Consider the following 17,659-nt stretch of genomic DNA (forward strand, 5'->3'; position numbering starts at 1 on the left):
AATACGATTTTTCCGTGTAATAAGATAATGTGTAAGATCCTGTCCGGTATTATACATATTTATAGTGATTCCTAGGATGGTATCGCCTAATAAATTCCATGATGTGTGGAAGAGGATTCGGGATAGCGTCATAAAAGCAATTGACGGAAATGAGGTACGGGAGGGAGTCGGAAGGAAGAAACAAGGGAATTACGTCATATGGATCCCTCCGCAGAACCTCCATGTAAAGAGGAAGTTTGATGTCCTTAGCGGTGATCCCTACACTGCGTATCCTAAGAGTGAACTTATGGACATGCGACAGGAAAGTGAGAGTGTGAGTGAATGCGACTTTTTCGGCGGTCGCATATCCTAAGGACGAACTTATGGACAAGTGGCAGGAAAGTGAGAGAGAGAGAGAGAGAGAAAGAGATGAGTGTTATTGATTATTGGATAATCAGAGGCAAAAATGAGACAAGACAGAATTTCGCGGTCATGTACAGAGGGGATGGGGCCGATGCGCGTTACAACCGAATGATAAATAGAAAATAATTCGACTTACTATGGACGATGCTGAGAAGTATTGTCGACAGCATATGAGTCGAGATGATTGTGTGGTGGTTGGCGGAATCTTAACTCCAGTAACTTAACTCGAAAGGTTTAAGTCACACACTGATTAACTGTTTAAGCTTTGATAAGGAAGTCTTCGGAAAATAAAAAAGCGATGTGCTCAGAATCGTAGTTTATATAAGACTTTGGAGGAAGGGGAAGGTGGAAGGTTCCGGGGTCGTGATGGATCTCTGTGTCAATATTCGAATGAGAGTTCGAGATGGTTTGATTACGGAGTATATTTTAAAAGAAATTGCGCTGTATGTTGAATTTCGTCCTTTATTTTTGGAAGATAGTCCTTTGAGGGAATCGCGATCCGATCTTTGTCAGTAATTTAATAATAAAGGAGAAACTCTTTTGTAAATAATACATAAACGAACTTGGCCAAATTTAATAAAATTGATAGAGATGAAGGGCAGATGTAACGAGGGAGATGTAAGCCCTAGCTGGATTTCCTTGCTTAAAAATTCTCGGTTTATTAAACAACAGAAAATATAAACGTTTCGACTTGTATTAAGTCATCCTCAGTAAATTTGCAACAAAAAGATGTACAAAATAATTCTTAACTACAATCGTATTGCGAACATAAAAAGATATTAATATTCGACTTACATAAAATCTACGCAATAAATTGAAACCGTCTCGAATCACTTGCAATCAAGATGAAACAGTAGGGAAACAAAAAATGAAAAAGACCAGGTCAAAGGAATGCTCATAGTTAGTCTTAAAAATGACTAAAATTTTGATAGCAAACAAAAAGGTATTAAGTCGTACCGAGCAGTCAAGAGTATTATAAATTAGTACAAAAAAGGAATTCCAAAATAAAAAAAGAAATTTTTTCTCCTCATAATTGAAACGTTCAAATCAAATCAAACAAGAATAAAAGTAAATTAAAAAAACAAATATTAAGTATTAAGAAAAATTAAATGAAAGTAAAGATTAAAATAAAATTATAAAAAAACAAAAAAATAAGTAAAGAATAAAAATGTCCAAGAGTAAAATTATAGAAGTCAAGAAGTCTAAAAAAAAATGAATAAATACCACGGGCAGAATGTCGACATCCCATCCCATCTGTACAAGTTTATAATCATCACTACTGACCAAAAAAACTTATAAAGTTAACAAATACAGAATTGAAGGCAGAGAAAGGAGAAGGAGAAAGAGAAGAAATGTGTGTGGTGGAGATGGAAATAAAAGGAGAAAAGAAGGAGTTAAATAGGAGATAACTGGTATATGATCGGCAGATAATTCTCAAATGATCTGTCGCTATATTTATTGAGGCCGTTGTTTTTTAATATGTAACAGTTCGGAAACCAATTGCTTGCATAGAGAGGGTTCGCAATCAAGGATTTTAACTTCCTTCCAATTAAAATCATGATTCTTTTCGAGACAATGAGAAGAGATTACCGAAGGAGAATTGCATGTCTTCTTTATATCCCTAATATGCTCACCCAATCTGGTGTCTAGTTGTCTCGTTTGGCTCACATAGTTGGCATTACAAGAGAGGCAATTGAATTTTATATACAACATCACAACGAAGGATCTAATTGATAATTTTTGCCTGTTTTTATAAAGTACTCAAGAGAACTACGAGTGAAAAACGTTAACGATAAATGACATCAGTTTGCCATTCTCCTGAACTTTTCCGAAATATTTTTAATGTATGGAACAGTAAAATATTTCTTTCGCTCTGGTGTCGTTGTTCATATCACTATTCGAAGTAATCTCTGCAACAAAATGAGAGAAATGTTTGATGCGACCATTTATAGTCGAAAAAATAAAATCAAGAGGATAATTATTGTCTACAAGAATCTTAATGATTTCTCTTAGATTTTTTTCTTGAAATCTAGGATGTGATAAGAATAAAACCCTGTCAACCATTTCCAAAATGACATCTCTTTTCTGTTGCAAAGGGTGGCTCGAATGAAAATTTAAATATCTGCCGGAAAAAGTAGATTTTCTGTATAAGTCAAATAAAACACCATCTACAATCAGGTTAACATCCAAGAAGCTGATACCACTATCCTTTCCAAATTCATGATAAACTACAGTTACTATCGTAGAAGGAATTGAAGATAAAATATTGTCAAGATAATTAAAAGGGGCTGCTAAAATGATATCATCTACATATCTAATATAAAAGGGAAAGACAGTAGGTATACGGTCGATAGCAGCTTCTTCTAAGTCTTGTAAAACAATGTCAGCGATAATCGGCGATAACGGAGAGCCTATTGGGGTGTCAAAAACTTGTTTGTAAAACATCATTAAAGATAAAAAAGTGGAATCCAGCATCAAAGCAACGGTGTTAATAAACTTCTTCTGTGGTATCGAAGTGCGATTCTCAATATAGTTCTATCTCTTGATGATGCTTCTTATCCCAAAGTCTGTCGGGACATTTGTAAAAAGCAAAATCATATCCAACGATATCAATCTGTGATCAGAATCTGGTAATATACCTTCAAGCTTATTGACGAGATGGAAGCTGTTGCCCACATAGCTGAAGTGCTTAGGAATACCACTATCAATTATCTCATGGCAAGAAGGAGACTAATGGATATAAAGAGCTATTAATAGAAGAAACAATGATGCGACGGGGATATTTATGTATTTTCGGCAACTTGTAGACTCTAGACAAATTTCCATCAGTGACGAGTAGTCTCTCATATATATATCACCGTCGATAATAGCAATCTTCTTCCAGCGTATAAGAAGAGAACGCACTTTTTTCGTCAATTTTTTAATTGGATTGGAGAGAATGACCCTAAATATGTCTGAGTCTGATAGCATTATTTCCATCTTGGAGACTCTATTACAAAATGAAAAAATTCTTGATCTAACGAACATTTCATTAAAAATAACCCGAATGTACTTTTTACGAAAGCCAATAAAAGGAACGTTACTTGTTTTGGATCGCGGAGATTACATTCATAAGATGGAAATAATGCCTACAGGTTGCCGAAAATACACAAATTTCATAAGGGGCTATCCTCTTCGCATCATTGTTCTTCTATTAATAGCCCTTTATGTCCGTAGTCTCCTTCTTGCATGAGATAATTGATAGTGACATTCCTAAGCATTTCAGGTGGGCAACAGCTTCTATTTCGTCAATAAACTTGATAGTATATTATCAAATTCTGATCACAGATTGATATCGTTGGATATGATTTTGCTTTTTACAAATGTCCTGACAGACTTTGGGATAAGAAGTATCATCAAGCGATAGAACTATATTGAAAGTCGCACCTCGACTATAGAAGAAGTACTATAGAAGAAGTTTATTAACCGTTGCTTTGGTGCTAGATTCCACTTTTTTTACCTTTAATGATATGTTTTACAAACAAGTTTTTGGCACCCCTCCAATGGGCTCTCCGTTATCGCCGATTATCGCTGACATTGTTTTACAAGACTTAGAAAAAGCTGCTATCGATCGTATATCTGCTGTCTTTCCCTTTTATGTTAGATATGTAGATGACATTTTAGCAGCCCCTTTTAATTATTTTGACGATATTTTATCAATCTTCAATTCCTTCCACGAGAGGCTGCAGTTTATCATGAATTTGGAAAGGATAGTGGTATCAGCTTCTTGGATATTAATCTGATTGTAGATAGTGTTTTATTTGACCTATACAAAAAAAACCTACTTTTTCCGGCAGATATTTAAATTTTCATTCGAGTCACCCTTTGCAACAGAAAAGTGTCATTTTAGGAATGGTTGACAGGGTTTTATTCTTATCACATCCTAGATTTCAAGAAAAAAATCTAAGAGAAACCATTAAGATTCTTGTAAATAATAATTATCCTCTTGATTTTATTTTTTCGACTATAAATGGTCGCATCAAACATTTCTCTCATTTTGTTGCGGAGGTTACTTCGAATAGTGATGAACAACAACACCAGAGCGAAAGAAATATTTTACTGTTCCATACATTAAAAATATTTCGGAAAAGTTCAGGAGAATTGCAAACTGATGCCATTTATCATTAATGTTTTCCAATCGTAGTTCTCTTGAGTACTTTATAAAAACAGGCAAGAATTATCAATTAGATCCTTCGTTGTGATGTTGTATATAAAATTCAATTGCCTCTCTTGTAATGCCAGCTATGTGGGCCAAACGAAGCAACTAGGCACCAGATTGAGTGAGCATATTAGGGACATAAAGAAGACGTGCAGTTCTCCTTCGGTAATCTCTTCTCATTGTCTCGAAAAGAGCCATGATTTTAATTGGAAGGAAGTTAAAATCCTTGATTGCGAACCCTCTCTATGCAAGCGATTGGTTTCCGAATTGTTACATATTAAAAAACAACGCCTCAATAAACATAGCCACAGATCATTTGCCTGAGAATTATCTGCCGATCATAAACCAGTTATCCCCTATTTAATTCCTTCTTTTCTCCTTTTGTTTCCATCTCCACCACACACAATTCTTCTCCCTCCCTTTCTCCTTCTTTTGCCTTCAATTCTGTATTTGTTAACTTTACACGTTTTTCGGTCAACAACGATGAACTACGAACTTGTACAGATAGATCGACGTTCTGCCCGTGATATTTATTCATTCTTTACTTCTTTACTTACTTATCTCTTTACTTACTTTTTTGTTTTTTTATAATTTTATTTTAATTTTTACTTTCATTTAATTTTTTTTAATACCTGTTTCTTTTTAATTTACTTTTATTCTTGTTTGATTTGATTTGGACGTTTCAATTATGGAGAAAAAAATTTCCTTTTTTATTTTGGAATTCCTTTTTTGTACTAATTTATAATACTCTTGACTATCCGACTTACGGAGTAATACCTATGTAACCGGCCATAATTACGGTCTTTTTTGGGAAATTTTTTAAATCTAATGAATCGCGTTATTAAAAAATGAGTTTTATAACTTTATTATGCATATAAAAAAGTTTTAAAACTTATTTTTTAATGAAATTGAATTTATCTTTAATCTGCAATCCCAGCACCATAAAGTTATCTTTCAATGTTCAGATTTTTATCCTCTTCGTGTTTTCTCGCGGTTTTTATGCTCGAGTGAGCCTTTTTCGCTGCGTTGCTGCGTGAGCGGCGAGCATGATACGGTGTTTATCGGCTTTGACGCAAAAATTATAACAATTGTGCCCGATAATAATGAACTTGCATTATGTGCACAACCCATCATTAAATTGGCATACGGCAATGCCAGCACAAATATCTAAAACTTTTTTCCGCTCGATGAACTCTTCGGTGCTATCAACCACACGGTGGCATTAAAATTTTCGTTGCTATTTTGGATAAATCCGCCCAACCAGCGATTAAGCAATCCATCAGAACTTAATTCTGCATAAATAAGTTTTATTGCTTCGAAAAATTCTACTGATATTGCCAGTTTGTGCTTATAGTCTTTCAGGTTTTCTGTAGCTTTCGCTATCTCGCCACGTACACCACGAGTTGGCACCACTCGGACATTTCTTGTGCTGAGGTCCATTGAGATCTTACGATATAGCGTAACCCATATCTCTTCTCTTATTTTTTCTATTGAATTAAACTTTCTTCTGATGACTAAACCATAATAAATGGCTAGTTAATCTACCAATTTGCCCGTTAACTAGCCTTTTTCTCCAAGATGTTTCACCTGTTGTACCCCGGATGGGCTACAACGATAATATTAGAGATAGTCGGGTTCGTTAAGCCTAAGGAGTTGGGACTCCGAGCAGGATCAAAAGAATGGAAGGAAATCTTCTTGAATTCACTAACACACTTTCTTTATTCTTACTGGTTTATTTAATAAATGCACAATTTCTTGAATTTAGTATTGCTTATTTTATTTCTTTCACACACGGTTAAACGTCGGCGGGCGGCTCGGCGCGTATCGCGTTACTCTGGCGGCCGACGACCGAATATGTCACCTGAGACGCTGATAGTACGGCTCGCGTGAACTTCGCCGCGCTCTTGTAATATCTTGCGCGATAATTATAATAACGATTCCGAACGACACGTTATGCTTGATTCTTGACTCTTGACTCTTGACTCTTGACTCTCCCGAGTCCGCCTTATGTAACCGTTATATAATCTGATCGATGCCCGATCAGCATTCTGATCGATTGCGTCGATCGGTTGCGTGATATTGATTAATCAATATTACGCTCGGTTTGATCATCAAATTTAGGAATTTGCTGATAGGCTTTTTCACAATGTTCTCGCGTGATGCATTTCTGCGGTCTTTCGAAAGACTGGTCGCAATTTCGGCGGTCACACATTTGTGTCGTCTTTCGAAAGACTTTTCGAGATTCATGCGACCTAATTTTGTTGCCATGCGGACTACTTTTATTATTGGTTGTTATTTTATTATTGGTTGTAGATCTGGCTACAACACACCATTCTTTTTATAATAAATTTATCCGAAATAAATTTAACGTGTGATAGTAAACAAGAGAATGAATTATGTAATAAATTGTGTATGTAACAATGCAATAAAGTATAGTTCTTTTCGCAAATGTTTATATGCACATTTTAACTATTTTAATCGTGCATACATCAAAAATATCAAAATGATATATAATAAATGGAATTCTTCTCTTGTAGAGTGGTAATGTGTCAGAGTTGCCATGCGAAGAGCTCGAGTTCGATCTCCAGCCATTCTCCATTAGGAGATGCTATCTACTCCTACATTCTTTTTTCTTTTATCTTTCTTGACAATATGAAATATACGACTGATGTCTGAAAAATTTAATTAGAATAAAAAAATTTTTAATAACATTTTATTTGCAAAATAAAAACGTTATGACGCTGTATATTTGTGAATTTTTATCATGGTGCAGGTGTATTTTTAAAAATATGAACAATTTATATATAATTGGACGTTACAAATATGTAATATATATATATATATATATATATTATATATGTGTGTACATTATTAATATATATATATTATATATTTATAACGTCCAATAATAATATGTAATTATAATATGTAATATATATACATATATATATATATATATATATATATATATATATTATATAATAATATTTATAATAAAATATTATTAAAATGTAAATGTAATACCAATGCAGAATTCCGTTGACTACCGTTTTGATTCTGATATTTTTGATGTATGCGATTGAAATAATTAACAAAACGTGGATACAGATATTTGCGAAAAGGACTACTTTATTGCATTGTTACATACACAATTTATTACATAATTCATTCTCTTGTTTACTATCGCATATCAAATTTATTTCGGATAAATTTATTTCCCGAAATCGGCAGCTGCGAGGCATACACACGCAAGACGAGGCATATGCGCTCGGCGCTCGGCAACATTGGATTGGCAGAAGAGAACAGAAATCATCCTACTCTCTCGCACCGATGCGCTGTGAGTAAAGAATAGGAATATCGTTGTATTCTCTCGCGCTCTCGACGCGTATAAGAAGAAAATAGAAATATTATCATAGAAGGATGATATTTCTATTCTCTTCGGCCAACCCAACGTTACCGAGCGCACGTGTCTCGTCTTTTGTGTGCGTGCCTCGACACGTGAACCTGCCGCGGTATGATCAAAACAATTAGAATCGAGACAGAGTGACACGAAGTTACGTGCTCGGAAGAAAGCGCTTTTTTCATAACTATTAGGTGTACAAAAAAGTTCTGAGCTCTTTTTTTGTAAAATTCAATCTTTATTCAAAAACAAACAAAAAAATATTAATCAAAATATTCCCCGTTTGCATCAATGACTTTTTGCCATCTTTTGGGTAGCTTGCGAATTCCTTGATGATAGAAGCTCACAGGCTTCGAAGCGATAAAGTCATCAATGCATTTTCGTATCTCTTCAAATCTCACGAAATATATATCAGCCAAACGATGCTGCAGCGACCGGAATAGATACTAATCGGAAGGCGCCGATGTCTGAGCTATACGCCGCGTGCGAGAGAAGTTCCCAGCCTAATGCAAAGATATGGTCCTGAGTCGCTTTCGCAACATGTGATCGAGCATTGTCATGAAGCAAAATCACTTTACGACGTCCTTGGCCAGTAAATGGCCTCTTTTCTTCTAATGCATCGCTCAAATTGGTCAATTGTTGTTGGTAGCGGTCTGCCATGATTGTTTCACCCGGTTGTAACAACTCGTAATACAACACACTTTTCCACCAGATACAGAGCAAAACCTTCTTAGCATGGATATTGGGCTTTGGCGTCGATGTCGAAGGTTGACCAGGATCAATCTATGATTTTTTACGTTTAGGGTTATCATAAAGAATCCTTTTCATCGCCTGTAATGATTTTGTGCAGAAAATCTTTTTTCCGGAACTTTGAAAGCAAAGTGAGTGCAGTGTCACACCGACGATTTTTGTTGTCTTCGGACAATTCATGCGGAACCCATCTGCCTTCCTTCTGAACCTTTCCCATCGTATGTAAACGTACGGAAATGGTTTGTTGCGTAACGCCAAGCTGTTCTGCAAGCTCCTTTTCAGTTTGCACAGAGTTTATATCCAGCAGTGCTTGCAATTCGTCCGTTTTAATCTTTTGAGGGCATCCAACACGCGGTTCATTTTCAAGACTGAAATCTCCTTGGCGAAATTTTTGATACCATCTTTTACATGTAGTATGACTTACAGCGTTCTCTCCATATGCAATGGCTTCAGCAGCATTTTTCTTCAGATAAAACGCGAAGTGGATGGAAAATCGAATATGCTCTTTTGTTATTGCCATCGTGAACACTACTGATTTTTGAGGTTATGTGCATCAAACGCCAAACCGTATGGCATTTTAGAAGGCCAAATGTCAACGCTTTAAAACCGCAAAAGGGCGGGAAGATATATAAAATTTAAATTGTTATTTCGGTTGTATGAAATCTAAAGCTCAGAACTTTTTTGTACACCTAATATTTTATTCACAATTATATTCTTATAATTAGTGCAATGTTGAAAAGTGTTTCGTCAATGTCAGAAGCGTCTATTTAGGCGGTACTGATAAAAATTATAATCAGAAGCGTCTGTTCTGACGGTATTTGCAAAATAAATTATCTGTAAATAATCAGAAAGACAAGAAAAAAAATATCAATTGCATTCTCATGAGAGTAAAGATATCCATTCTATATTTTATATTGTAACGTTTGGACACCTAAAACTTTTATCTCTTATCTCCCTAAATTCCTAAACCTAATGTAAAGTCTGGACACCTAAGACTTCTATCTCTTATCCCTAAACCTTTAGACCTTCTATTTCGACTTTGTACTTTCTATTGTTTTCAAACCCTATATAAGACAATACGAAAAGCTCGGAAAAGTCAGTCATTATGCTGTCAGTGCGTCTCACAGTTCTCTAAGATATTCAATATTATACTCTAAGAACTATTGTAAAATTATTGTAAAACATAAGTAAATAAAATAAAAATTATCTTTTTTTGAACTCATAAACATCGCGTGTCTTACAATTGGTGGCAGTTGTGTGGGATAATTAATGCAAGGACAGTGAAGTAGTCCAAGTACTTTCACTTCAAGAAGATACTAGTTTTACTAGTTGCTTCCAAAGATGATTTGAAAATTATCCCGAGATACCGAATCCGATAAAACACACTGGCGTGGACAGACTTACCGAGCGGTAAGAAAACTAATTACTTCTGAAACCTCTATTGAGTCCAGTACAGCTTTCAATATCTTGGAATCAAAGATTTTTGTAACTGCTCCAATGTTTCGCGCGCAAAGTCCCTCTCGTGACCGAGAACAAACAGTTACTATGAACATATTAGCGAAGAAAGTCATAGTTTTAACAGACGCGTTACAAGATCTCAAAGATCAAATGGAAGGAATGCGAATGAATCGGGATCGTTATCAAGAAGAATCTAAAAGACCGGGAACTCTCGAAAATTACGAATCAAAAATTAAGACATATGAAAGAACACTGCATTTAATTCCGGAATTCGACGGAAGCAATGTTGAAACCTTTATCGGTTACGTCCAGATAGCAGCGAAACAACTGGCACCCGATTAGCAAAAATTACTCTTGTACGGCATCATCGCGCAAAAATTATTAGGGAGATCAAAAGGTACAATAAGAGCTGACGCTGTAAAAAATCTCCCGCAATTTGAAAAACTTAGATTTCTTTTCGGAAGAGTCCTGAATCTTTCTGCACTGGAAGTACAGAGAGACACGTGCATTCAGCGTCAACATGAGATTGTTGACGACTTTATAACACGATTTCTAAAAATACACGATGAGATCATAGCCGCAATTAACTCGCAAAATACCGGAATTGTATCAATCTGCATTCAAGAAGAGTTATACTGAAGAGTTATACAGCAGAAGACTATAGAGATCTTTCGCCGCAACGTAAGAGCGGAGATAGACGATCATCTATACTCGTTCGAACTAAACTCTCTAAATTAAACATTCTCCAAAGCTAGAGCATTTGAAGGAGATTCCAGCTAAGAAAAACGAGAATGTAACGCAACGAAATCTTCAAGAAATCAATGACAAATGAGATATCAAGTTAAGGAATGCACCTACTGTCGGAAGCGCGGACACGAAGAAAAGGAGTGCAGGAGAAAGGCATTTCACCAACAACGAGGGCAAAATTTTCACAGAGGAGTATTCACCCACCGGTCAACCACCGGACCAAACATCGCGTCCTTCGCATGTAATCGCTCAGAACCAAGATCATCGCAGCAGCAGCAATACCAAGGATTCGGAGGCACGTACGTCCGAGCACCACGAATTGGATACCAGGTTTTAAAGGAAAAACTATATTCTTAATAGATATCGGATCCGATATTTCATTAGTACACGAATCATACATTATAGATAAAAGTTTACCGAAAATAGATCCGATAGTTATAAACGGTGTTACAAATCATTCAATCAAAACAAAATACGATGTAAAAATAAACATGTACGGTAAAGAACATATATTTCACGTACTAGACGATTCTTCACCGGTAAATCATCAGGGCATATTAGGAATAGATTTTCTTACGAATAACGATTTTGCATTCTCAAACAAAAGTTTAATCTTAAACGGAAAAGAATTTACGCGATCCGACAAACCGTATCCTAATAACTCATGCAAAAATCCGAACGTACTCGTTATTTTTTAAAATGATACTGGAGCTATTACAAAACTGAATGATTCCAATCAACCAATTATTCCTAAATATTTGCTAAAAGAAATCAAAGGCATTGAAAGTTTTTACGAGACGTCCGTCTCTACAATCATCAAACAATCATTAGATAACACTCGAATAGAGGCGCTAAGAGAAAACACTCTCTCATATCTCCGAACATTCTGATAAAATATGGGACATAGTTTTAGAATATCAGATATCTTTTCGTTACCCGGAGATTTTCTTCCACTCACACAATTAACCCAACACGAGATAAGAACAACTGACAAAAATCCTATTAATATCAAACAATACCGTTATCCTTCTGTACACTAAGAAGAAATTAAGAATTAAATCAAAGAAATGTTAAGTAAGAGCATTATATAGGGAATCAGATTTCCCCTATAATTCGCCGCTGTGGATAGTACCTAAAAAGCAAGATGGTTCGGGTAAAACCAAATGGAAATTAGTAATTGATTATCGAAAACTTAATAATAAAACCATTCAAGATGCTTATCCGCTTCCCAACATAGACGAAATCATCGATCAATTGGGCAACGCACGATACTTTTCGACTTTTGATTTAGCGTCGGGTTTTCACCAGATTGGTATGAATCCAAAAGATATTCAAAAAACGGCTTTTTCGACTCCAGATGGGCACTATGAATATACTCGTATGGCCTTCGGCTTAAAAAACGCGCCGTCGACATTTCAAAGAATGATGAACAAAGATCTAAAAGGATTAGTAGGAAATAACTGCTTCGTTTACATCGATGATATAATAATAGTATATGGAAAAACGATCGAAGAACATAACAAAAATCTTAAAATACTATTCGAGAGACTCCGTCAAGTAGGATTAAAGTTACAACCGGACAAGTGCGAGTATTTGCGACCGGAACTCGAATATTTAGGACACCTAATCTCTGAACGTGGTGTACAACCTAATCCTAAGCGAATCGAAAAGGTAAAAACATATCCTGAACCTAAAAATCCTAAAGATATAAAGCAATTCCTCGGATTGGTAGGATACTACCGCAAATTTATTAAAGACTTTTCAAAGCTCGCGAAACCATTAACATGACTCCTCCAAAAATCATCGAACCTCGAATAGACTAACGAACAACGACACGCGTTTGAACTGCTAAAATCTAAATTAATATCACAACCAGTACTCTCCTATCCTGACTGGAATCAACCTTTTATTCTAACAACAAACGCATCCAACAAAGCAATCGGAGCAATCTTATCTCAGGGAACAATAGGCAAAGATAAACCACTGGCTTTCGCCTCTAGAACCCTTAATAAAGCAGAAACTCGTTATAGCACGACAGAAAAAGAACTACTAGCAATCGTATGAGTCACAAAACATTTCAGACAATATTTATATGGCAGAAAATTTAAAATCATAACCGATCACAAACCGTTCACAAATTGTAACCGATCACAAACTTGATTAATGAACGTGAAAGACCCAAATTCAAAATTAATGAGATGGCGATTAAAACTAGAGGAATTCGATTACGAAATAATTTATAAATCGAAGAAAACTAATACTAACGCTGACGCACTTTCAAGAATCTCAATAAATAACAGACGAAGAAATTCAAAATATTCTCTCTGACGTAGAAAAAGAACAATTTAATATCAGAATAGCAATTAGTAAGATTCCTATACCGGGATGGCAAAATATTGATCCCAAAAAGATAGAAAACTTTCGAGCTCTCCTTTTACCAATTCTACAAGTTATTGACGCGGATCCTGACAAATGGACAGTAACTATTAGAGAACCAATTAACACAAGAACCCGGAAAACTATCGACACCCTTATCTCTCTTCACAACCTTTTTACCAAAATAAAAGTCATTATCGACGAACAACTTCCAGAAGAAATTACTGTACCAACACCTACGACTGACCTTCTACCTCACGAGAATCCAAGAAACAAGTCTTTATCTAACCTCTAATCACCCGTTCCGTCATCCTCAAAACCCAACGTGAGAAAGCAAATAATAATAAAGAATCAAGTCGGAAGGCCAATTAATAAAACAATACTTTTTATCGAGACTCCACCGGAAACTACAAGAGAAAAAAAAATTTATATTGCACCTCACGCGACTCATTGACAACTGAGCATACAATTGCATTTTTTCTCTCAGAAGACGATCATCATGTAAATATAATACATGACCAAAAAGAAATCACTAAACTACTGGCAGTTATCGATGAATATTACTTAGGAGAAAAGTTGTATATCTACATTTCTAAATACTTTCTAGAAATAAGAAATAAGAACGAAATCATATCGGAAGCACACGCAGGCATTTTAGGCGGACACTATTCGAAAGAGAAAACGCTTCAAAAAATCAGACAGAAATATAATTGGCCTAACATAACGATAGATGTTAAAGAATTTATCGACAAATGCGAAGCATGTCAATTTAACAAATCCGGGACTCAAAAATCATATATATATTCCTCGCCCGATATTCCACGTGCCCCAAATGAAAAGATATCCTTAGATATCATGGGTCCTTTCGAAACGACAAAAAAAGGAAATCGCTACATTTTGGTCATACAAGATTACCTTACGCGATATATTTTAGTGGAATCTCTGGTCGATAAGTCGACCGCAGCCATTATAAAAGCATTATGGCAATCATGGCTAAGATATTTTGGAAAACCTAAAGAACTTCTCACTGATAACGCTTTGGCGTTTACTTCTAATGAATTCCAAACACACACTCACATCCATTTACCATCCACAGGAAAAAATGAAAGATCACATAATTCTCACAGAACAGAATACATACGCCATTATATAAACGAACAATGGGATATGATACTACCCCAAGCAATGCTCACGTACAATTGTACGATTAACAAAACTACGGGTTAGACACCTTATGAATTACAATTTGGCAGGGAATCTAATCACATCTTCAGTGAAGAAGATGAGAAACTAACCCTCCAGAAACAAATAGAAAATTTACATATATAACATGAAAATAAATTAGAAGAAGCACGCATTAGCATATGCGATTACCAAGATTCTAATTTACCTTTAAAAACCTATGCACCCATTGATATTAACGATCTAATTCTTGTAAAGAATTTCAATGCCAAATCATTCGAGCCACAATGGAAAAGTCCTTTCCCTGTGGTCCGATAATTTCATTACCTACCATATTAGAAAAAATATGGAAACAAAATAATATCATAGAAGCGATATCAAATCCTTCATTACAGATAACTAGGATGAGCTTGAGACGAGTCATTCTGGCATTGGTTCTCTTAACGATCCACCAATATCATTGCGTTAACGGAGAAGAGAAATATAAGATAGCGCGACTGGACAATAATGAAGTCATTTATCTAGAAACATTAGCCAAAATTAAAATGTATTACGAACAATGGAAGATAATTATAGGATACGATTTGTTAGAATTAGAGAAAAACTATAGTGTACTTAAGAATATGTATGCGAGATTATCAGAGAAATGCCTTTCAACGATAGCGGATAAGGAATGGACATGCTCCTCCAAACAACGTATTGATAAAAGAATGGAACAATTCGACGAGGTAGCGAACGACATAGAAAACGTGTTATATCTAGCCGGTTACCGTAGACAAACGAAAACTAGGCGAGAAATAAGGAAAAAACGTGCACTATTTGACTTTGTAGGCGAAGTAAGTAAAACTTTATTTGGCACTCTAGCAGATACCGATGCTGCGTATTACAATCATGAATTAGATAAGTTGTATACCAATCAAAAAACCGTTATATAATATATGAAGAATCAGACTAGTATAATTCTCAGATCGCTAACGACTAAACGGTAAAATATTAGATATAACGTCAAAATCGAACAAATGAACGAACAGTTTCAACCGCCTCAAAGCATTAAGCCAGACCAATGAAGCAAATATTTGGATTGACGAAATACTCCTTGATTTAGACGACGAATTAAGAAAACTAGTCGATGAAATTAAAAGAGCAGAAGAGTTAATTGTAGACGGGAGGCACGCAACTGTAAAGCCATATGTTCTATCACCCAAGGAATTATTTAACACACTAAGAGCGCATAAACATATAGATAATTTCCCGACTCCATTAGACGAAATACATTATACCACTTTCATTGATATAAGCGAGATATCGATAGTTCTAACCGAAAAACGTATACCGAAATTGTATATTTATACAATTGCTAATCCTTTTAGTTGAGGAGAAAAAATTGGAACTTACCAAAGTCATTTCACTCCCTAGACATGGATGGTGGAAGCAATCCATCATAGATACAACTCAAAGATTAATTTTAATCGATTCACTCAGAATAACCTTTATGCCTATTAATGAGTTAGAATTAACTAAGGCAAAAGATTTTGGGAAATATCAATTATTAAAAAGAACTTATCCCGACTATAAAACAGGAATAAAGGATAATTGTTTAACAGAAATATTAACGAAACATGAAACCGAGAAATGTACAACGAAGTATATACAAATTCAAAATACTTTGTAGATTCAACTTTACACCAACCAAGACTGGATTGGTATCGCTCCAAAAGAAAAAACTTTGCATATACTTTGTCCTGATAAAAAACTGCGTAGCGCTAAGATTTTTCAAAATTTTATATTTCACCTAGAACCTGAATGTACAGCAATTTCCGACACAGCTACATTGAAATCAGAGAACTTAATTAAAGATAAAATAGAAATTCATAAAACGATTCACCTAATAGATCAAAAGATAATTAACGAAACTCTAGAAAAATATAAACTAACTGAAATACCTATGGATATAGTAAAAGAAACACATATTGACCCCCCAGCGCTTACAAACGCTAGGTAAAACTTTAGAAGAACTCGCTAACGTTGCAGATCGAATAGCTGAACATCACAGGACAATTACGTGGAAAGAAAAATTTATGTTTTATCTTCATCTATCAGGATATATAGCCCTTGGCTCTATCCTCTTTGTATTTCTATATAAAATCGATCTTTTCTCAAGCATTATTAATTTAGTCAAACAGCTGCTCAGAAACTATTATAATAATTGTAGCTTTAGCAATCGTGCGCCAACTCAACACGTAACCTATTCCTCTTGCACACCACCAGTGAACCCGAACTTGGACTCTGATGTGGTAAGAAGATTAATTCGCACCAAAATTTGAATATATCTCAAATTTTAAAATAAGGGGGGAGATATAAGGTTTGGACACCTAAAACTTTTATCTCTTATCTCCCTAAATTCCTAAATCTAATGTAAAGTTTGGATACCTAAGACTTTTATCTCTTATCTCCCTAAATTCCTAAATCTAATGTAAAGTCTGGACACCTAAGACTTCTATCTCTTATCCCTAAACCTTCAGACCTTCTATTTCGACTTTGTACTTTCTATTGTTTTCAAGTCCTATATAAGACACGAAGAATACGAAAAGCTCGGAAGAGTCAGTCATTATGCTGTCAGTGCGGCATAATTCTCTAAGATAGCATATTTAATATTATACTCTAAGAATTATTGTAAAATTATTGTAAGACATAAGTAAAATAAAAATTATCTTTTTTTGAACTCATAAACATCGCGTGTCTTACAATATTACAGTATGATTCGAATAATAAAAATCAGAAGCGTCTATTTGGATGGTACTCATAAAAATTATAATCAGAAGCGTCTGACGTTACTGGCAAAAATATGTATGCCCGGACGATATATACCGATTATTACTAATGCATTATTTGTAAATTGGAGAGATACTTACACACACACACACACACACACACACACACACACACACACACACACACACACATATACACACTCATCTTTTAAAATTACAAATATAAATATAATATGTAATGTATATATACGTGCGTGCGTGCGTGCGTGCGTGCGTGCGTGCGTGCGTGCGTGCGTGCGTGCGTGCGTGCGTGCGTGCGTGCGTGCGTGCGTGCGTGCGTGCGTGCGTGCGTGCGTGCGTGCGTGCGTGCGTGCG

At 35.3% G+C, this 17,659-nt stretch overlaps 1 protein-coding gene and 1 pseudogene across 6 annotated transcripts in view; both read left to right on the top strand.

Annotated features, from left to right (window-relative positions):
* Positions 1 to 17,659, top strand: part of LOC105429627 (Inwardly rectifying potassium channel 2) — a 241,099-nt gene that overhangs the window by 221,342 nt on the left and 2,098 nt on the right. The window lies entirely within an intron of this gene.
* Positions 16,006 to 17,594, top strand: LOC148936815 (uncharacterized; annotated as a pseudogene).

This window comes from Pogonomyrmex barbatus, unplaced genomic scaffold, assembly GCF_055798465.1.
Source record: "Pogonomyrmex barbatus isolate J1 unplaced genomic scaffold, ASM5579846v1 scaffold2, whole genome shotgun sequence".
Classification (NCBI taxonomy): Eukaryota; Metazoa; Arthropoda; class Insecta; order Hymenoptera; family Formicidae; genus Pogonomyrmex; species Pogonomyrmex barbatus.